This window comes from Poecile atricapillus, chromosome W, assembly GCF_030490865.1.
Source record: "Poecile atricapillus isolate bPoeAtr1 chromosome W, bPoeAtr1.hap1, whole genome shotgun sequence".
NCBI classification, from domain to species: domain Eukaryota; kingdom Metazoa; phylum Chordata; class Aves; order Passeriformes; family Paridae; genus Poecile; species Poecile atricapillus.
In genome coordinates this window covers 89,926,537-89,948,893 of record NC_081288.1, presented here as the reverse complement: position 1 = coordinate 89,948,893, position 22,357 = coordinate 89,926,537, and positions in this window count along the sequence as shown.

The window sequence follows — 22,357 nt, the reverse complement described above, 5'->3', positions numbered from 1 at the left end:
ACCCCTCTCCTAACCCTCAAAATGGCTCCCGGAGGGCACAAGATGGCGGGGACCACATGGCTGAGACCTTCCCTTGTGCTTCTTCTCCCCACATGGCTGGGACCTTCCCTTGTGCTTCTTCTCCCCATAATCCCTTTCAGACCCCCATGAACAACCCTTTCCTCCCTAGCTCCACCCAGTTCCCCTCGAAAACCTCCTCCTCCTCAGGGGCGGGCCCCTCTGAAGTCATGCACCTAAACCCCGCCTTTTCTGATTGCCGCTCCTCCCCCTTGCCCTCCTCCTCAGTCGGTCCTCCAGTCCCGCCCCTTCCGGCTCCTGGTTCCCACGCCCTTTCTTCCGGTTCCCACGGTCCCACATCCGGTTCCCATGCTTTGGGAGCTGGAGGTGGTAAGCCTGGAAGCCAGAACCCGGAACAGGTAGAAATCCCCCTTGCCGCACCGGTGACTTTTCGTGGAAGGGGTGGGCGGTCCCGGGAATGGGAAGCCCTCTCCTTCCAAACTAAGAGGGAGCTGTGCAAGGCACAGAAGGAGTTCGGGAGGGGTAGCGAATATTTTAAAGGTCTATTAAAAGCTACCTTTTCTGCGAACGAAATGGTGCCCAGTGATCTGAAGGAGTTGTTTTCCTGCCTCCTTTCCACAGCTGACTTCAGGTTGTGGAAACAGGGGTGGAAAAGATCATTAGAGACCATCCTTCCAAGCCTCTTGCACAGTATTGATGGATGTATGGATGGAGTCCCTCTGACTTTAGATCACTTGTGCGGTGAGGGAAATTGGGACAAGCCAGAGGAGCAGGCCAGGGTATTACCCCGGCCTGTCCTGATTAAAGTCATGGAGGCCGCAGAAAAGGTTTTCAATACATTACCTGAGGAGGGACCCCAGATAAATTTAATGAGTATTTTCCAGCTCCCTAATGAACCTTTTAATAAGTTTATCAATAGATTGCAAGCCCAGGCAGAGAGGCAAGTAGAAGAGGCAAATCTACAAGAACAGCTTGTATTAGAAGCGGCGAAAGCCAATGCCAATGACATTTGTAAACAGATAATTTTCAGTTTGCCTCTCTACCCAACCCCGACACTAGACATCCTCATCGAAGCCTGCTCCAAGAAGGTGCCGATGATGGGGATGTCCAGAGCCATCCCACCGCAACAGTTGAGACGAGCGCCGACTGCAGCAGTGACGCAGTTTCCACCATCACCAGCGCGTCAACCACTGTGTTTCCGCTGCAGGCAACCTGGACATCTAGCTAGGGACTGCCCGGCAGGGCATCCTAGCCAAGGGAGCAGTGCGGGGGCGAGGGCAAGCAATACAATAATAAAAAAAAACTAGGGGAGCGGCGCGAGCCTGCCCCGCGCGAAGCGATAAATGGGGCAGGTCTCGCGGGGGAGGGGGGCTTTTTACATCAGGCTTGGACACCCAACCGGACGCGACATCTAACCACCACCAAGGACATCCTCTTTCGGACCCAGCACTGGACAGTAGTTGCTGTGGATCCACTGGAGGGAGGCAAGAAAAATACTGGATGTGACTGTAAGTACATCGCCATCGGGGACACTAAACACACACCCCCAGAGATTGAGATCTCCCCGATCACCTTCCCAGAGGGTCCGGAAGATCTCATCCTCTTAGCGCGCTGCATTCACCCACCATATTTTCTCCCGAAGGGGCAAATCATAGCCCAATACATTCCTGTCCCGGAGGGAGTCCCAGTGGACGACCACGCACCAGGCGTCTACTGGGCAGAAGTACTGGGTGAAGACAAACCCATCGTCGATTGCAGCATCAAGCAGGGTGCGGAATCTGTCCATCTGAAGGGTCTGCTTGATACGGGGGCAGATGTGACGATCATCCCCCAGAGGAGATGGCCGTCACATTGGGAGCTGCAACCTGTGGCAGGGAAAATTCAGGGTATAGGGGGTACTCAATTGGTGCAGGTATCAAGGAGCGTAGTGCAAATTGTGGGGCCGGATGGGCAATTGGCAAACCTGCGCCCATTTGTTGCGGATTTTCAGGTTCCCTTGTGGGGGAGAGACCTTATGTCACAATGGGGGGTAAAGATCGAAATCCCGAAAACCCCTCGGGATTTTTAATAGCGGCCACTGTGGAGCGCCCCTTCCAGAAACTTGATTGGGCCACTGATGAAGCAATCTGGATTGATCAGTGGCCGCTTCGAAAAGACAAATTAAGGGCGCTCAACGAGCTCGTGGAGGAGCAATTATTAAAAGGTAATATTGTAGAGACTACCAGCCCTTGGAACTCCCCGGTATTTGTTATCCGGAAGCCGGGGAAAGACAAGTGGCGGCTCCTTCACGACCTTCGTGCCATCAATAAGATCATTGTTGACATGGGGCCCCTCCAACCAGGGATGCCTACTCCAACTATGCTCCCCCGAAATTGGGATCTGGCCGTAATTGATATAAAAGACTGCTTCTTTCAAATTCCCTTGCACCCTGATGACGCCCCACGGTTTGCCTTCTCGGTGCCCACCCTCAACCGAGAAGCCCCAATGAGGAGATTCCACTGGCGGGTGTTGCCACAAGGCATGAAGAATTCACCCACCATCTGCCAGTGGTATGTCTCCTCATTGCTGTCTCCCGTGCACAAAGAGATGGGGGAGGTCATCATCCATCACTATATGGATGATGTCCTAGTGTGCGCCCCCCATGACGATCTACTCACCCGATCACTTGACCGAGTGGTTAAAGTTTTAACAGCTGCAGGCTTTCAACTCCAGGAGGATAAAGTTCAACGGATGCTACCCTGGAAATATCTGGGTCTGCGGATTGCTGAGAGGACTGTTGTGCCTCAAAAATTGGCAATAAACAGCAATCCGAAAACCTTGTCAGACCTTCACTCGCTGTGTGGGACCTTAAACTGGGTCAGGCCTTGGCTGGGCCTTTCCACTGAAGACCTAGCCCCCCTCTTCACACTTTTGAAGGGGGAGAAGGAGCTGAGTTCTCCCAGGACCCTGACCCCAGAAGCGAGGAAAGCCCTGGAGAAAGTAGAAGAGGCGCTTGTCGAAAGACAGGCGCATCGGTACGAACCGACCCTGCCTTTTGAGTTTATTGTGCTCGGGAGAATGCCACACCTCAGTGGGCTGATTTTTCAGTGGGACCAGGGCTCAAAGGATCCCCTCTTAATCATAGAGTGGGTTTTCTTGAGCCATCAAAGGTCCAAAAGTGTCACCCGGCCACAGGAGCTGATGGCTCAGCTCATCGGGAGAGCTCGGGCCAGGCTTCGGGAGATGGCTGGGTGCGACTTTGCATGCATTCGGGTACCAGTCAGCTTGTCTCGGGACAAAGAGTCCCCAGATAAGCTGACAAAAGAGATGTTTAATCAGTTACTTCGGGAAAATGAGACACTCCAGATTGCTTTAGATAGTTTTGAGGGCCAAGTCTCTGTTCATGCCCCTGCCCACAAATTTTTCAATTCCAAATTCGAACCAATTCCAAAAGAAGTACGGAGCAGGAAGCCCCTCAAAGCCCTGACTGTGTTCACTGACGCATCCGGGGCATCTCACAAGTCTGTGGTGACTTGGAGAAATCCTGAGACTCAGCAGTGGGAAGCAGATGTTCAATATGTGGAGGGATCTCCACAGGTTGCTGAGTTGGATGCAGTCGTCAGGGCCTTTGAGAGGTTCTCTGAACCTTTCAATTTAGTCACTGATTCGGCCTATGTTGCAGGGGTGGTTGCCAGAGCAGAACACGCTGCCCTGAAGGAGGTCTCTAACCCAAAATTGTTCGAGTTGCTTTCTAAATTAATATATACTGTTTCCCACAGGAAGCAACCATTTTTCGTGATGCATGTGAGGTCGCACACAGATCTCCCCGGCCCAGTAGCCGAGGGAAACCAGATGGCTGATTCCCTCGCTGCCCCTGTTTCCATGGCTCAGCTCCCCGATCGGTTCCAACAAGCTAAGCTGAGCCACCAAATGTTCCATCAGAATGTGCCTGGCCTGGTCCGCCAATTCCACCTGCGGCGGGATCAGGCCAGAGCCATTGTGGCCACATGCCCCCATTGCCAGACCACCGTCATGCCCTCTCTAGGGGCGGGGGTGAACCCTCGAGGCCTGGGGAGCTGTGAGGTGTGGCAGATGGATATAACTCACATTCCCGAATTTGGCGGGCTGAAGTTCGTACATGTATCCATAGACACTTTCTCAGGGGCAGTCTTTGCTTCTGCCCACGCAGGAGAGAAAGCCGAGCATGTCTGCAAACACCTCATGCAGGCTTTCTCTGTGCTGGGGGTCCCCAAAGAGCTAAAGACAGATAATGGCCCAGCATACACTTCCAGGAAACTGGAAGAATTCCTGCAGAGTTGGGGAGTGACACATAAGAGAGGCATCCCACACTCCCCCACCGGCCAAGCGATTGTAGAGCGAGCCCACCAGTCGCTCAAACGCGTCCTAAAACGTCAATGGGATTCAATGAAAGGTTGCGCCCCTCAGGATAGGCTATCAAAGGCGCTGTTTACTATCAATTTTCTGAACTGTACTGATACTAATCCCAATCCTCCAGTGGCACTGCACTTTAACTCCACCAGCAACTACGAGCTCCAACATCGCCCTCCAGTGCTGGTCCGGGACCCAGAAACCCAAAAGATCATGGGTCCATTCGATCTGGTGACCTGGGGGCGAGGTTACGCTTGCGTCTCCTCGCCTCAGGGACTAAGGTGGATCCCACAAAAGTGGGTGAAACCTTATGTCCCAAAACATCCTACCAGGCCACCAGATGAGCAAGAGGATGTCGCTGCGTCCGTGCAGGCCGCCCCAGTAACCCCCGAGGGCGACGAGGAGGAGGAATGTCTTGAACCCCTTTTCTCTATTGATTTTTTGCTCTCCCTTTATGTTAACTGAAGTATTTGTTTTCCTTTATTTTCAGAGAGCCATCAGAAGGATGACCACCCCGAACGTCGCACTGGCCACCGTGCTCCTGCAGGATGGGGTGTCTCCGGATGGCTCTCTTCTGTTATAAGGACCATATTATGGATTGTTTTTGTAATTTTTTATTATTTTAGGTACATTCGCGGTGTTGCGGAAGTGTTTAATTCAATCCATCCTTTCTTTGTTATCCCCCCCACGGCAAGTTAACTATGTTGATGTAAACCCTCTTTCCCCTCCTCCTCCTCTTCCCTCTCCCGCTCCCGAATGGTTTGCTGTACCCTCTGCTCCCCTAGACCCCACGCCTTCCTCTGTTTCTTAAAAAGAAAGGGGGAGATGTTGCCGCCCATTTGCTTGGTTTTATTAAGTTCAGAGGTGGTCTACCCCAGTTGCTCCCCTGTCATAAAGAATGGTTTGTCCCCAGTTGCCCATCATTGTAAACCCTTCCCATTTTTCCAGATTGTTCCCCATCCATCACCCCAATCCTGCCCCTAAGCCCTATCAATCTATGTGAACCCCCACCTTTTGTTCCAGTTCTTTCCTTGCCTATCATCCCTTCCTCGACGCCCCATTGATAGTACAGTTGCTTTCCCTCCCCCGGGTCCTTACCATTGGTCCTGCATATTGTAATCCCCACCCATAACCCCTCCGTTGCTGTTGTCCCATTGGTCACCATATGAGCCGCCCACGGTCCTTAAAAGCTGGCGCATGGGGGTGCCCAGGGTCTCGGCTCAGACCTCTCCCCTGTGATCCCAGCCCTGCACCTGTTGGAATAAACTTGTTCCTGGGAAATCGGGAGAGCCTGAGCACTCTTTCTCCCTTCGCCACAACCCGTGTCGCCCTGTGAGCCACAACGCCAGAGCGCAGAGGAGCTCTGGAGGTTCCAGGTTGAGCCTCGCAGTGCTTGCCTGGTTCCCCACTCCTGCCGCTGACATCGGCCACAGCTAGCCGAGGCAAAAGGGGCCGAGCGGGCAGCGACATCGTCCCACCGTGCATGGACCCGTCAAAGCCCCCCTGCCCGCAGGGTGTCCCTGTTTGAAGCGCCAGATCTTGAGACTGCCAGCTTTTTCACCACTCTTCACAGAAGTAAAAGTCAACGCCATTTATTTCTATCTTTAGCACACTTATATAGGGTTTTACAGGGTCTGCGGGCTAAGAAAGTTACCATTGGCTAATGCAAATAGGTTTACATTTTTTCTCCTGTACACAAGGATATTGTTTTGCTTTACTCTCTCTTCTGCAGGAAGGTTTCAAGGACTTTTGCCTTTAATATCACGACTTATTTCAAAGACTGGTTTGTGCAGAGAGGCCTTTACTAATATATAAAATATATCAACAGGTGACCTCTCTGGGCAGTCCTTTATAAAGTGTCCAAATTCCCCACAGTTAAAACAGCGAGCATTATCTTTGAAGGTTACCACTGCAAAGGCACCAGAAACCCCTTCAGTGATGCCTTTAGCAACTGCTTGGGAACTGTGTTTTCAGTGGACAAATGGCATGTACAGCTTTCTGCCATTTGTTCAATGGTAGGTTCCATGTCCAAGGGTAAAGCCCTCAGAATAGTTTTACATTGTTCATTAGCATTCTTTATAGCTAGTTTACTCACAAGTGCCTTTCATGCCTCTATACTATCTGTTTTTCCAAGTGTCCTGGGGTGACTTTATGATACTGGTATCCCCAATCGTCTGGTTTATGTTATATATTAAGTTCTGCACCTTTAAGAATGACTCTGAGAGCAAGAGAGGGGGGTAGAAGAAGCCGCAGTTTGTGTTAAAGAAAACATCACTCCCACACATCTCGCTCCTGGACTGTGTTGTCTGCAGCACGGACAGACAGCGGGACAGAGCTTCTCCCTGGTTTTTAGTTAGTTTTAGCTAGCTGAGGCAGAGTTCCCCGGACTTTTGTTTTTTCCTTTTTTTCTGGATCTGTGCAAGCCTGCTCTGGACTGAACACCCAGCCAAACCCCGGGAGCTCACAAGCCTGTGGCCCACCGGGCCCTGGGCCTCGGCACTTTTCCAGCGCCGGAGGGACTGATAAGAACCTGAGCGAGCCGAGCTTCACCACGTGAAAAGGACTTTTCTTCCTAGATTTGCCACCCCATCGAACAGCAAGAGGTTTTATTACTATTATTTAATATTACTCAATTTCTGTTAAATAAACAGCTTTTTCCACTTCTCTCCAAAGAATTTTTTTTTTCTTTTCCTCTCTTTTCCCGGACCAGAAAGTGAAGAGGGACATTTCCCTGGGGAAATCCCCATTTGGAGTTTTCCTCCCTAATTTGCCCTAAACTAGGACAAATATAGTTTTTGGCGCCCAACGAACAGGGGCAAGAGAAAGTGGAAAAACCTGTACTGATTGTTGGTTGTATTTATTCTGTATTGGGATAAAGCAGTCAGCAGCCATGTTGCTTGGATACATAATATCTCTCGGGGTGGAAGCCTTCATGTGGATCTGGTCCCTAAAAGTTTTTGAGGTTTTAATACCTGTCTTTGCCCTCTTTCCCAGTAGAGGGGCACGGATTAGAATGGTTATTGTGCTGGGCTCGGTGATAATGATTTATAAGAAGTTTATAGAACTACTGAAGTTTCTGTCAGGTATGTTTGGCTTATGGTTTCTTCGCCCGACCCTGCCTCCCAGTCCCAGTAGCACATTTTGGGAGTTTATTAGTAATTGTACCCAGTTTGTTAGAGGAAGAGCAGGGGATGAGGCTTTCCAGCCTTTTCTTTCCTTCTTCTCCTTTGAATCTGTTATGTCCCTCTTTGAGAATATCCAGTTTCCCCTGAGTGTTAAGGATACCACTTTCTTGTTAGTTCAGCTGTTAGGTTTCCTCTATATGGTCTGCAACTTCTCTAGAATGAGGGCTGAGATATCCAGAAGAGCCAATGAGACCCCTGCCCCAGAAGTAGACTCAGGTGTGAGAAATCCTGAGTGGAGTAGAGAATGGGAGAGAATTGGCCGAACTCTGAAGGAATTCTCTGATCCCCCAGCCTGGGAATTTTCACTTGAACAAATTCAGAACCCAGATGAAGTAGGGAAATATCTGGAAGAGAATTGCTGTGATGATTCTAAGCAGAAAAATATCATTGCAATAAGCTGGGCCCTAGCGTATGCTTATCGCACGGTGCTAGATACTGTAGGGCAGGCAGATAAATCAGCAGCTACCCCAGTCACTCAGGCTGCAGCCAAACCAGACAGTGAGCCTAAGCCAGTGGCCACACCAGACAGTGAGCCTAAGCCAGTGTCTGTTGCTCCTACCACGAGAGGTATGAAATTCAAAACCAAAACCGATCGGCCAGTAGATGATGATGATGGTGATGCGGGGGAAGGACCCTCAAGACCAGCAACTGATCAAAAATCAGAAGGCGCTGGTGAACCTTTCTCCCTGAAGGACCTTCGTGGCCTGAGAAAAGATTACACTCGACGACCTGATGAATCTATAATTAGTTGGTTAGTCCGTCTGTGGGATGCTGCAGGTGAGGCTACAGTTCTGGATGGCACTGAAGCGAGGCATCTGGGATCCCTGTCACACGATCCGGTTATCGACCAAGAAGTGATGAGGGGGGCTGACCCTTATAGTCTCTGGGAACGGGTCCTGAGAAGTGTGGCACAAAGATATCTGTGTGCAGATGATCTCTATATACAGCAAACTCGTTGGAAAACCATAGAACAAGGGATTCAGCGCTTGAGAGAAATGGCAATAGTAGAGATTGTCTTCGTGGGTAACTTAGGTACTAGAAATCCAGACTTGGTGCCATGTACATCTGTGATGTGGCGAAAACTTGTTCGACTTGGGCCACAAGAATACGCTTCTGCTTTAGCAACAATGAAGCGGGATGACCGGGAGGAGACTGTGATGGATATGGCGAAGAAGCTTCGAGCATATGCAGATACCGTGCATGGCCCCATACAGACAAAAATTGCAGCTATGGAAACACGTATACAAAACTTTCAAGACAAAATGGAGGAGAATTTCAAGAAACTCAGGGAGGACCTTGTTCCAGTCTCGGCAGTACAGACCAAGAGCCCTGGTACTCAACGCAGAAGTTCCCCAGATAGAGAGAAAAGGCTACGAGCTGAGCTGTGGTTTTTCCTACGTGACTGTGGAGAAAACATGAAAAGATGGGATGGAAAATCTACTGGTGCTCTGGCACAGCGGGTGCGTGAATTGGAAGACAGCAAGACTCAGGGGGGATACTCCACCAAAAAGAAAGCCGCTCCAGTAGCCTGTAGTCAAACTGACAAGTATGATGATGACATGTCTGATTCTCTTGAAGGAACCTCCAAGACATATACCCAAGGAAAGAAGGATAACCAGGCTTAGAGGGGCCCTGCCTCTAGCCAGGTAGAGGCTAGGGAAAACCGTGTCTTTTGGACTGTGTGGATTCGTTGGCCTGGCACATCAGAACCACAACGATATGAGGCCTTGGTTGACACTGGTGCACAGTGCACCCTAATCCCATCAAGATATGTAGGGGCAGAATCTGTTTCTATTGCTGGTGTGACAGGCGGATCACAGGACTTGACTTTAGTGGAAGCTGATGTGAGCCTGACTGGAAATGAGTGGAAGAAACACCCCATTGTGACTGGCCCAGAGGCCCCATGCATTTTAGGCATAGACTTCCTCCGAAGTGGGTATTTTAAGGACCCAAAGGGACTTAGGTGGGCATTTGGGATAGCAGCTGTAGAGACAGAGGGCATCAAGCAATTGAACACTTTGCCTGGACTGTCAGAGAACCCATCTGCAGTAGGACTCCTGAAGGTGGAAGAACAGCGAGTGCCAATGGCCACCTCGACGGTGCACCGCCGACAATATAGAACAACTCGAGATGCTGTGATCCCCATCCACAAGATGATCCGAGAACTGGAGAGCCAAGGGGTGGTCAGCAAAACCCACTCACCCTTCAACAGCCCCATCTGGCCTGTGCGTAAATCTGAAGGAGAATGGAGATTGACTGTGGACTATCGTGCATTAAATGAAGTGACTCCACCGCTGAGCGCTGCCGTGCCGGACATGCTGGAGCTCCAGTACGAGCTGGAGTCCAAAGCAGCAAAGTGGTACGCCACTATTGACATTGCCAATGCATTTTTCTCCATTCCCCTGGCAGCAGAATGCAGGCCTCAGTTTGCCTTCACGTGGAGGGGAGTGCAGTACACCTGGAACCGACTGCCCCAGGGGTGGAAGCACAGCCCCACCATCTGCCATGGACTGATCCAGGCTGCCCTGGAAAAGGGTGATGCTCCAGAACATCTGCAGTACATTGATGACATCATTGTTTGGGGAAAGACGGCTGAAGAGGTCTTTGAGAAAGGAGAGAAAATCATCCAGGTTCTCCTGAAAGCCGGTTTTGCCATCAAGAAGAGCAAAGTTAAGGGACCAGTTCGTGAAATTCAGTTCTTGGGGGTAAAGTGGCAAGATGGACGGCGTCAGATTCCTACTGATGTCATCAACAAGATTACAGCAATGTCTCCACCAGCCAACAAGAAGGAAACACAAGCTTTCCTAGGTGCCATAGGTTTTTGGAGGATGCACATTCCTGAGTACAGCCAGATCGTGAGCCCTCTTTACCTGGTCACCCGCAAAAAGAACACTTTCCAGTGGGGCCCTGAACAACAACAAGCCTTTGCTCAGATCAAACAGGAGATTGCTCATGCTGTAGCCCTTGGCCCAGTCAGAACAGGACCAGATGTGAAGAACGTGCTTTACTCTGCAGCTGGGAGCCATGGTCTGTCCTGGAGCCTTTGGCAGAAAGTGCCTGGGGAGACTCGAGGCCGACCACTGGGATTCTGGAGCCGAAGCTACAGAGGGTCCGAAGCCAACTACACTCCCACAGAGAAGGAAATCTTAGCTGCCTATGAAGGAGTCCAAGCCGCCTCAGAAGTGATTGGCACAGAAGCACAACTCCTCCTGGCACCCCGACTGCCAGTGCTGGGGTGGATGTTTAAAGGAAAGGTTCCCTCTACCCACCACGCCACCGACGCTACATGGAGCAAGTGGATCACTCTCATCACACAGTGCGCCCGTATTGGAAACCCAAATCGCCCTGGGATTTTGGAGATAATTACAAACTGGCCGGAAGGTGAAAACTTTGGTCTCACTGATGAAGAGGAGCAGGAACAAGTGACACGGGCTGAAGAAGCTCCACCATACAACCAACTGCCAGCAGAAGAAACACGCTACGCTCTGTTCACTGATGGTTCCTGTCGCATCGTAGGGATGAACCGGAAGTGGAAAGCAGCCGTATGGAGCCCCACACGACAGGTCGCAGAGGCCACTGAAGGAGAAGGTGGATCAAGCCAACTTGCTGAACTCAAAGCTGTTCAACTGGCCCTGAACATTGCTGAAAGAGAGAAGTGGCCAAAACTCTATCTCTACACTGATTCATGGATGGTAGCCAATGCTCTGTGGGGATGGCTGGAAAAGTGGAAAAGGGCCAACTGGCAACGCAGAGGAAAGCCAATCTGGGCTGCTGATGAGTGGAAAGACATCGCCACCAGAGTAGAGAAACTGTCTGTGAGGGTCCGTCATGTAGATGCCCATGTTCCCAAGAGTAGGGCTAATGAAGAGCACCGAAACAATGAGCAGGTAGATCAGGCTGCAAAGATAGAGGTGTCAAAGATAGACTTAGATTGGCAACACAAGGGAGAGTTGTTCCTAGCTCGATGGGCCCATGACGCCTCAGGTCATCAGGGTAGAGATGCCACCTATAAGTGGGCACGAGACCGAGGGGTGGATCTAACCATGGACAGTATTTCCCAAGTTATCCATGACTGTGAGACGTGTGCCACGATCAAGCAGGCCAAGCGGTTGAAGCCCCTCTGGTACGGTGGGCGGTGGTCCAGATACAAGTATGGGGAGGCCTGGCAGATTGACTACATCACACTGCCCCAAACCCGCCAAGGCAAGCGCTACGTGCTCACGATGGTAGAAGCCACCACAGGATGGTTGGAAACCTACCCTGTGCCTCATGCCACTGCCCGGAACACCATCCTGGGACTTGAAAAGCAGGTCCTTTGGAGGCACGGCACCCCTGAGAGGATTGAGTCAGACAATGGGACTCATTTCAAGAATAACCTTATAAACACCTGGGCTAGGGAACATGGCATTGAGTGGGTGTACCATATCCCCTACCATGCACCGGCTGCAGGGAAAGTGGAGAGGTACAATGGACTGTTAAAGACTACCTTGAAAGCGTTGGGTGGGGGATCTTTCAAAAATTGGGAGCAGCATCTAGCAAAGGCCACCTGGATAGTTAACACCCGAGGTTCCACCAACCGAGCAGGACCAGCCCAATCTGAGACCCTACATATAGTAGACGGAGACAAAGTCCCAGCAGTACACCTCAGAGGCTTGTTAGGAAAGAGTTTGGATCAATTCTACTTCGAGTGCAGACAAACCCATTCGTGGGGTTGTTTTTGCTCAGGGACCGGGTTGCACATGGTGGATAATGCGGAAAGATGGAACAACACAATGTGTACCTCAGGGAGATCTGATGGTTGGGCGAAGATCATGACTTAATTCCCTTGTCTGTATATAATGTATGTGTTGTAGAGTTAATATATATATATATTAATTTTGATAATAAGTTGACGATATGGGGATAAGGGGTGGAATGTCCTGGGGTGACTTTATGATACTGGTATCCCCAATCGTCTGGTTTATGTTATATATTAAGTTCTGCACCTTTAAGAATGACTCTGAGAGCAAGAGAGGGGGGTAGAAGAAGCTGCAGTGTGTGTTAAAGAAAACATCACTCCCACACATCTCGCTCCTGGACTGTGTTGTCTGCAGCACGGACAGACAGCGGGACAGAGCTTCTCCCTGGTTTTTAGTTAGTTTTAGCTAGCTGAGGCAGAGTTCCCCGGACTTTTGTTTTTTCCTTTTTTTCTGGATCTGTGCAAGCCTGCTCTGGACTGAACACCCAGCCAAACCCCGGGAGCTCACAAGCCTGTGGCCCACCGGGCCCTGGGCCTCGGCACTTTTCCAGCGCCGGAGGGACTGATAAGAACCTGAGCGAGCCGAGCTTCACCACGTGAAAAGGACTTTTCTTCCTAGATTTGCCACCCCATCGAACAGCAAGAGGTTTTATTACTATTATTTAATATTACTCAATTTCTGTTAAATAAACAGCTTTTTCCACTTCTCTCCAAAGAATTTTTTTTTTCTTTTCCTCTCTTTTCCCGGACCAGAAAGTGAAGAGGGACATTTCCCTGGGGAAATCCCCATTTGGAGTTTTCCTCCCTAATTTGCCCTAAACTAGGACACCAAGGCATCCTTTAATCTATCCACAAATTTAATAAAACTCTCATCCACCCCTTGTTTGATATTAACAAAATGTAGGGTAGGAGTAGAGTCATCTGGTGAAAGGAGTATGGATGTTTTTGCTGCAATAAATATGTCTTGCAGTGTATCCTCAGGTAAAGTGTTGGCTTGGTCTGAGGGTTTTTGTAGATCATCTTCTCTGGCTAGTTGTTCGACAGTGAAATTTTGCCTATTTGCATCTATAGAATAATTGTCAAATAATGTTTTTAAATGTTTTTTCCAATCCCTTTCCCATAGCATATATTCAGCAGGGGAAAAGAAGGCATTGAGCAATATTTTTGACATTGTGTGGTACTAAGATGTGCGCGGAGAAGATGGCCTCAAAGAAATTTCTAAAAAGATGTGCTCCCTGCCCGTGTCCTTTTGCTACCTTACTGTCCTGGTTTAGGGCAAATTTGGGAGAAAACCTCTAATGGGTCCCCCTCCAGGAAGCAAACCCACGTGGCCCTTTCACCCCCAACAGGTTCGGGAAGAGATTTCTGTTGCTGCTGGAGATGAATAGGTCACACGAACACAGCTCGGGGTGTGGTAAAAGGAAGAGAAAGCTTTATTTCTTCTCCCAGAATTTATAGGTTTCTGACCACAGCCAGGGATTGGATGGTCAGGATGATACTTTCCCAACTGCACTGGCCGTGAGAGATGTCCATCACGAGACGTGTATCAGAAAGAATGTACACATATCTATGTTTACAGTTACTGTCCTGGGAAAGTCTTTAGAGAACTATGTCAGCAAGCTCAGAAGCTGAGTTTTCAGGGCAGCATCTCACCCTTTTTGGTTTTAACAAAAAGAAAAGGAAAAATGAACAAAGAAGCTAGCAACATTCTAAACAGTCAAAAGGAAAAATAATAGGAAAATAACAATGCTCCATACAATCAGAAGGCTGTCATTCAGGGTGATATCTCACCCTTTTGTTATTACAAAAAAACCCAAAAATTAAAAGTGAAACAAATGTCTAGCATCAACACCTGCTCGTGGATGGCTCTCAGTTTGGTCACGGAAGCCGAATCCATGGCCAAATTGAAAGGTGCCTGGGAAAACTTCTGAAATGCTACGACAGCAGACCGTAATTCTACCAATTGGGCTGATCCAGCCTCATTACTCTCCAAAACCAGCCACTCAGATCCATCCTTCCATGTAGCAATGGCCTTTCCAGTCCTCCCCAAACCGTCAGTAAAGACAGTGGGTCCTTGCACAGGCCCTGACCATGTTTGGGCCGCAAAGAAAGTTCAGTAAAGTTTGCCACTTTCTGTGGCTGACGGGGCAGGAAAAATCCCTTCCAAGACATGCAAGGGATTGGACCATTCATCATTTTATTGGCCAATGATACCTGTGGAATGCAAATTTGGAGTGGTAATGAAAAAACAGCAACATCAATGGAAAGATCAATGTGATAAACTGACGAGCAGAAACTGCTCGCTGAACTTCCTCCAGCACCTACTGTGCCTCTGGGATCAGTGTCGGAGGTGACTGTAAATCAGAGTCCCCCTCTAACATACCAACAAGGGAGACAGTTGTGTTGTGGTCAGTCCCAAATAGGGACACAACCATGTAAAAATACACCAGTATCTGGACATCATTCATTCGGTGTCTGCACTGAATGCAAAAAATTGCACCTCCTGATGCAGGACTGTTTGTCCCAAAAATTATTTTGACCCTCAAATAATTTCAGGGAGGTTGTTTCTGGAGTTACTTGCAGCCCATAAGAAGGCAAGGCAGGGAACAGCTGAGGCTGTATCTGCTGCAGTTCATACTGGATGGGCACAGCCACCAGGATGTCATCCATATAAGGATAGAGACGAGCAGCAGGAAACTGCTCGCAAACTCCAGAGAGGGCTAGAGCCCCATCTCATCGGCAAATGCTGGCAAATTTTCGCATGCCTTGCAGCAAAACCTCCATTCATATTTCTGTGTGGGCTCAGCATTATTGATAGCTGGCACCAGAAAGGCAAATTTTGGTCTGTCATCAGGATGCAAATGAATTGTAAAGAAACAATCCTTCAGATCACAATGAGGACTAGCCAATCAGCGGGAAGCATGGTGGGTGATGGCATGTCAGCCTGCAATGTCCCCATGCTTTCCATCACAGCATTAACTTTCTGGAGGTCTTATAGCAACCTCCATTTCCCAGACTTCTCTTTGATACAGAAAACAGGAGTGTCGCAGGGACTGGTTGAAGGCTCCAGATCTCCCTGATCCAACTGTTCCTGCACCAATTAACAGAGGGTGACTAATGTATCATAAGAGAGGACAACAGAGTCTGCTAAACAAAGAGTCAATCTCAATTTCTTCTTTGCATTGAATGTGTCAGCATCGGGTCCAAGAGTCACTCCGGGGGCCAGTCGGCAAACCTGACAATCGTGATGTCCATGCCAGTGTCAAGAAGCCTGCAGAGGCTAACCTCCAATGGTGTCACACCAAGGATGGACAGGGTGTAGACCCGTTCAGGGCGATCCTTGGCAGTCAGAACAGCAGTCCAGTGAACATGAGGTGGCCCAGGGAACCCGAAGCCGCCATCTCCCTGCAGCTGGTTCTCAGCTCTGTGAACACAAGACTCAAAAGGCACAAGTTGAGCAAATCTGGGTCCCCCAGGGATAGGAACAGGAGGGCTGAACATAGATACCATGGCATAAATCCGTCCCAGGAAATCCGAATCAATATTCCCTAGGTGAACAATGATGCCCTGAGCAGTGGTACTCGACCACCCCACAAGAAGAGCACTCATGCCCTCACCCACTGGGCCAAAAGCATCCTGAAGCACATGGAATGCCTGCTCCCATGGCTGCACAGTCATCTGACAGGGGAACAAAGGCCACAGGCCAGCTGAAGAGACTCCAGCAGCCTGGGACCCTTTGTCTGTGGAGGCCACCAGCTTCGCCCCTGCGGCATCACCACCCGAACCAATAGTAACCACCTCAGGACCCCGATCTTCTGTGGCCGCAGGAAGTGGCAGGGGCATCTCTTCCCCAGCTGCAGGCTCGAGCAATACCCGGGAACCCGAGGCGGGGTGGGGTGGAGCCTGCTCGGCACGGTCTGCCTCCAACGCCGGGGGGGACCGAGGCGCTGGTAGAGGCACGGCCCGCGGAGCTGCGGCACCGTCCCGCTCCACTGCCAGCGAACATCCTAGGCTCGCAGGAGGGGAAACCCGCAGCATGGGGCCGGCAGAACCCGGTCCAGCGTCTGCACCACTCGCAGCACCCGGCCCCACGGCCCACGAATCCGGAGCGGGGGGGGGGGCAGTGCTCGGAATCGCTCCTAACAGCGTTTCCTCGGGAGCGCAAAAGCCAAGAAGCGGCGCCGGTTGCTCCACGCGGAGCGGTGCCGACCCCTCCTCCACTGGAACAGGGTGCACGTGCGCGGCCACCGGCGCAGAGCTCGGGCCTGTCCCGTCCGTCCCCCACCGCGGGGTTCAGCACAACCCAGCCACAACAGGGACATGGGACCGTCCCCGATGCCTCCCCCAGGGGCGGTGCCGCCCCCCTTTCAGGCAGCCCCTCATCGGTCTGCGCTGGGAAGGCGCACAAAGGAGGCGACCCCGCCCCAGGCTTATGCCTCCGGGGCACTGGGTGAGGCGGGGTTACACCCACCACCTCCACGGCACCCCCGATCAACCCGCTGGGGGGCCCTGGCGATCCCGGGGGAGCTGACCTCGGGACCCGAGACACAGCTGCCTCCCAGCTCAGCGTCACTGGGGGAGAGGGAGAGCCCCGCCCCGCTCCCACAGCTGGAGTCGGAGTCAGAGCCAGACCTCTCATCCAGGGCAGAGAAAGCAGCTACTGATCGGGCATAAGTGGAGACGCAGCTGTTCAGAGCGCGGTCACACCCCCGCCAGATCTGCAGCAACTGAGCCAGGTGAGGGTCGTAAGCTACCACCATAGCCCGAATCAGGCAATTGCCTAATGCGTCCCAAGCCGGCTTTGAAAAAAACTGCCTCAACCACAGGGAAAAACCCTTCAGCTCTTCCATAAGTATACAATCGCCAAAAGTAGTATCCAAAACATCAATCCATGCCTGATTAAAAACAGCCCACCACACGCCTACAACCAGGGCCTCTGTAGGAGAGAACCCAAAAGCAGCCATAGCTACAGGCCTGACAGAGAATGCCTCGCAACGTCACCTTCAAAACACGTCAGGGGTTACCAGATGTTGCTGCTGGAGATGAATAGGTCACACGATCACAGCTCGGGGTGTGGTAAAAGGAAGAGAAAGCTTTATTTCTTCTCCCAGAATTTATAGGTTTCTGACCACAGCCAGGGATTGGATGGTCAAGATAACACTTTCCCAACCGCACTGGCCGTGAGAGATGTCCATCACAAGACGTGTATCAGAAAGAATGTACACATATCTATGTTTACAGTTACTGTCCTGGGAAAGTCTTTAGAGAACTATGTCAGCAAGCTCAGAAGCTGAGTTTTCAGGGCGACAGATTTCTCCAAAAGAAGTGGAAAAAGCCTGTTTATTTAATAGGCAAAGCATTACCCAGCACAAAAATGAACAATACCAAATTGCAAAACCTCTTGCCACTCTGAAGAGATGACAAATTTAGAGGGTCTCCCTCCTGTGAGTGTTTGCTCTGTTATCAATCCCCCTGGCACTGGATAATGTCGCTGCCCAGGCTGGGCCCCCAGTAGTCCACAGGTGCAAGCTCCTGGTGCTCCCCTGAGTCCCCAGTCCAGAGCAGGTTCAAACCGTTCCAAGAAAAGGGAAAGAAAAACAGTCCAGGAAGACCTCTCTGCTTCGGCTAGTGGGAAAGCAAAGGCAATCTCTCCCTCGTTGTCAGTTTGTGCTGTAGTCAAAATCCCGTCCCGGAACATGGGGTGAGCAAGTACAGTCTGTGATAACAGACTCGGTGCTTCTTCTCTACTCTTACTCTCAGATGAAGTTTTAGAGATACAAAACTGTAGTAGCTTAGATTCACCAATTTCGTTTCCTGGCCAGCGCAACAAATAATGTGGTGATTTTAAAGCACTAGCTAAAAGTCACCAGAAAACAAACTTCTTGCAGTGAGATATGGATTAGGAGAAGGGCAAAACAGGCTTAAAACTTAAAAGGAATAAAGAAAGTTTATTAACAAAACTACAATAATAAGAAACCAGAATAAAACCTCCAGAAATCTTTTCTCCCCCCCCCCCCCCCCCTCAAATTTTTCTTTTCTCAACTGACAACATAGAGACAAAACTTGGGATGTTAAAGCAGTACCAGCTATACAATAGTCTTTTCTTCGGTCTCTATGGGAGAGGAGTTTTTTTCTTGTCTTTCCATGGAGAGTTCTCCACAAGAAAAACAGTTTTCTCATGGCTTTTAATTTCCATGCCTGGCAGCCCCCTGGAAAAAAACTCGTCCATCATGAAATTCCTCCCATTTTCACACCACTCAGAGGTGTGTTCATGGGCCATGAACTCAAGGGGTATTGTTTTAAGGATGAGTTATTCAAAGGCAAGGTTTCTATTCATCTGTTTCTATGATCATCTCTGGGAACAGAGGTTTTCTTCTTTTCTCCCTTGGGGCAAAGTGTCTTCATCAACATTCACTTCTCTCTCTCTGTTCAGGCATTTAATGGGATCACAGCTACACCACCATCTGCTTAGTTTCATCAATGGATGAAACTTTGCCCAGTTTTACAGTTTGAATAGTTCATTCCCCCCAATGCTTTTTCCTGAATTAAAGGAGTTTTTCAGAGCATTATTGTCCATCTCCATGGCTCTACTAAAAGAATATTTCAGCTTATTAAAGCATCTCCTCATTCTCCTTCCATCTGAGGCTTGACTTTTTCTCTCACTGACCTTGATATTTCATGTTGTCTCTTTAAATGTTGATTGCTCTCATCCTTTTGTCTCCTTGGAGAGAAGATCAAAGCCTGCAGGTCTCATCTGTGTAGTGAAAGTGATAGTAAAAGGTCTTAAAATCTTAAAAAATTTGGGGACTTAGAAAGAAAGTTAGGTTTGGAAAGCCCTGGGAAAAGTAGGCCCTGGGAAATGTTAGGCCTTGTGCTTGCTAAAGATCAGGTCAAACTGCACCCGTGTAATCAGTATATGATAAATGATACACTTGTTAGATGTGATTAGATATAATTATTGTTTAAAGAACATGAGGAACAATATTAGGGGGCTAGGGGGGGATCACAAGAAATCCATGCTTGGGTAAAAACAATGCATACAATAGAACAATGTAAGATTAATAATTAATATGTAAGTTGTATAACGATAGAGTATAAAACATGTTCAACTCAAAACCAAATGGGGACAGATTTGGGTTTGTGTACCCCTGACACCCAGAGCTCTTTAAATAAAGCACTTTCATATAATCATTCATGATTATGTGTGTTCCTGAATGCTAACAAAAGGGTTAAATCTGGCCCAAGCTGCGGCAGGTATTCATGATGTCCGATTTCAGCTCGGCAGCCACTGGAAGGCAGCAGACGGTTTTCGGCCGCTTTTTGGCCTGGAGTCGTCCTTGCGGACCATGGTGGGGGGGTGAGAGGATATCAGCGAGATGTTAGCAGCCATGGCCCGGCCCGGCCTAGGGCCGGCACCCCTCTGGGAAAGGCTTCAGCCACTCCGCAGGAATAAGACCCATAAAGCTTCCCGGGAGGAGCCACAGCAGAGCCCAGCCCCAGCCCAGGGCCAGGGGAAGTCCCTCAGTCTCCATCCCCTGCCTGGGAGCTACAGGAGGCCGAGCCCAGCCCCCACTGGGCTGCACAGCCCGCGGGGAAGCGGGCCAGCAGCACCAGAGCTCCAATACCTTTCAAGGCCAGAAACAAAGACAGAAGGAGTTCCCGGGCTTAGGTTTAAAAGGTGGTATTCACAAAGGTGATCTTACTTTTCAGTGGTCAAAAATGCTGTCAGTTCTCAAAACTGCCTAGCTGTTGGCCTGATCTCAAGCAGAGAAGAAACTCCCAGCAACCTTTCTCAGAGAAGTCACTTCCGTGGATATTTCCCACTTTTTTTCCTAAATGCCAAACTACCACACTGGGATAAATTTACAATTTTGGGTTTTCATTGGACTGGATTGTCTGGCAATGATATCCTTTTTAATCTTCTGTTTTGTCCTTTTTAACATAATCAGAGCTGTTAAAAGCACACACAAAGAAGTCATGATTTCCTTAGCTTTATGACCCAAATAAAAACAAAAGGAGGGAGATATGGAGGTACAGGAAGCCTGGTGCTGCAGAAAAACCCTGGGAAGCACAGAAGAAAGATTATACATGATCTTAAAACAGGAAAGGCTTCCTGTTTCTTTGAAGCCTGCAAACATTGAGAAAAATAACAAACTGTCAGGCAGACAGATTTATTATAGGCCTGCAACTGGGTTGTGTGCAAAGAACTGACCAGAGATTCTCACACTACGAGTATATGTACTGTCTTAACTCTGCAATAAACAGATTTGTTTGCTTTCAGCTTCTGAGTCTCGCATTGACATGCTACAAGAGAAGTTAAATTCTTCTCAGCTACATTTTCTGGTGTGTTGCAGGAAATTACATAGGTTTAACGACTGTGATGCAATAAGATTGATTACAAGGCTCAACTGTCATGTTTGTTGTTAATAAGTGCATAATGATGTATTGTGCGGATCATGGTATCATGTCACTGTCAGACACTAAATGATTCACACGGACACAGATCGAGGTGTGGTGAAAGAAAGAGAATTGTTTATTTGTTCTTTCAGTATTTATAGGTTTTTGACCACGACCAGGGATTTGATAGTCAGGTTAACACCTTCCCAACCGCACTGGCCATGAGAGACGTCCATCAAAAGGCATATCTTTAATGGAATGTATAAATACCTATGTTTATAGTTACTTTCTTGGGAAAGTGACTAGAACTTGTAAAAAACAATATCGAAGGCCTGATTCTCAGGGGGACAGTATCAAGAGTTTTGATATTGGCATTTATCCAGTATGTAGATGACACATGAGACTAACGCAAAGCCCATATTCATGGAGGCAGGGATAGCATTAATTGCCAATGAACTGTATGAGGGAGGGATTCACCACTGGCATCACGGATCTGTGTGACAGACTCTGAGAGTCCTCCATTCCTCCAGCAGGAAGCAGGAACTATTCACATTAAGTCTGGCATTGTTACGGATAAAATGACATTGCTGGCCCCATTCTGACACTGATATATTGAGGGAGTGTATCTGATGTTGCTCAGGTTTTTCCAGCCTGCATGGAGACCATGAAATATGCATGAGGGTGAGACAATTTTAGGCTGATATATGGGAATATTTTTCAGAACTATGGTGGTGTCTATAGGGTTATGTGATGTATTAACCCCTGGAATATCAATTGCTCATAAGGTAGTCTTTTTGCCAGTGTAATTTTTTTATCAGATGCATGTGTAATGTGAAAGGGATACGAGTGTGTGGACCTGATTTCTCTGAGCCTGAGAGAATTACAGCCTGTCAGTGGCTGATCTGCTCCCAAGGGAAAGTCTCTTGAGAGCGTCTCTCACTCAAGGTCTATCTCTGTAAACAATTTCACTTTCTCAAAACAGTTCTGTACAGCTATGGATAGTGTGTTTTTCTCTTATCCCACCAATGGGATAAGAGGTGGTGTTCCCTTTACCAATCATGTTAAACCTGTAGCGTAAGACCCTATAAAAGCTGAAAAGTTCAGGGAATAAAGGCTTTTCCTAGCAACTCGTTCTGGTGTGTGCTGTGAACGAATCCACACTTCTACATCGTGTCCAACAGCGACATCTGGCGCCCAACGTGAGTTACAGCATCGACACCGCAACTGGCTAGAAGGTAATTGCCTTCCATCCTTTCCCCGCCCGCCCGCCCAGGAAAAACTGCGTTTTTCAGTTGAGACTGGGTTTTTGCCTGCCGTTTTTGCTGGAGACCCTTTCCCTGTGACCTGACACCATGATAATTACCGTCTTGAGTCGGGAGGATGAGCTGGTACAGGAATTATGGTTTGAGATTCTGCACAGGCATGGTTTGGACATTCCTGAAGCAGATATTAATGCCTTGTATTTATGGGGAAAGGAACGGGGCTTCTTTCCAACTGCTGAAAGACCACTGGCGAAGCCTTGCTGATGCCTTGTATCAGCTCGTGCTGTCGGGCGGTGGGAAAGAAGCAAAACTCCTCCTTCCATGGAGGAAATTCATGGATGTGATAGAAACCGCCAACTCCAGAGCATCTTTGTGAGCCGTCTCTGTTA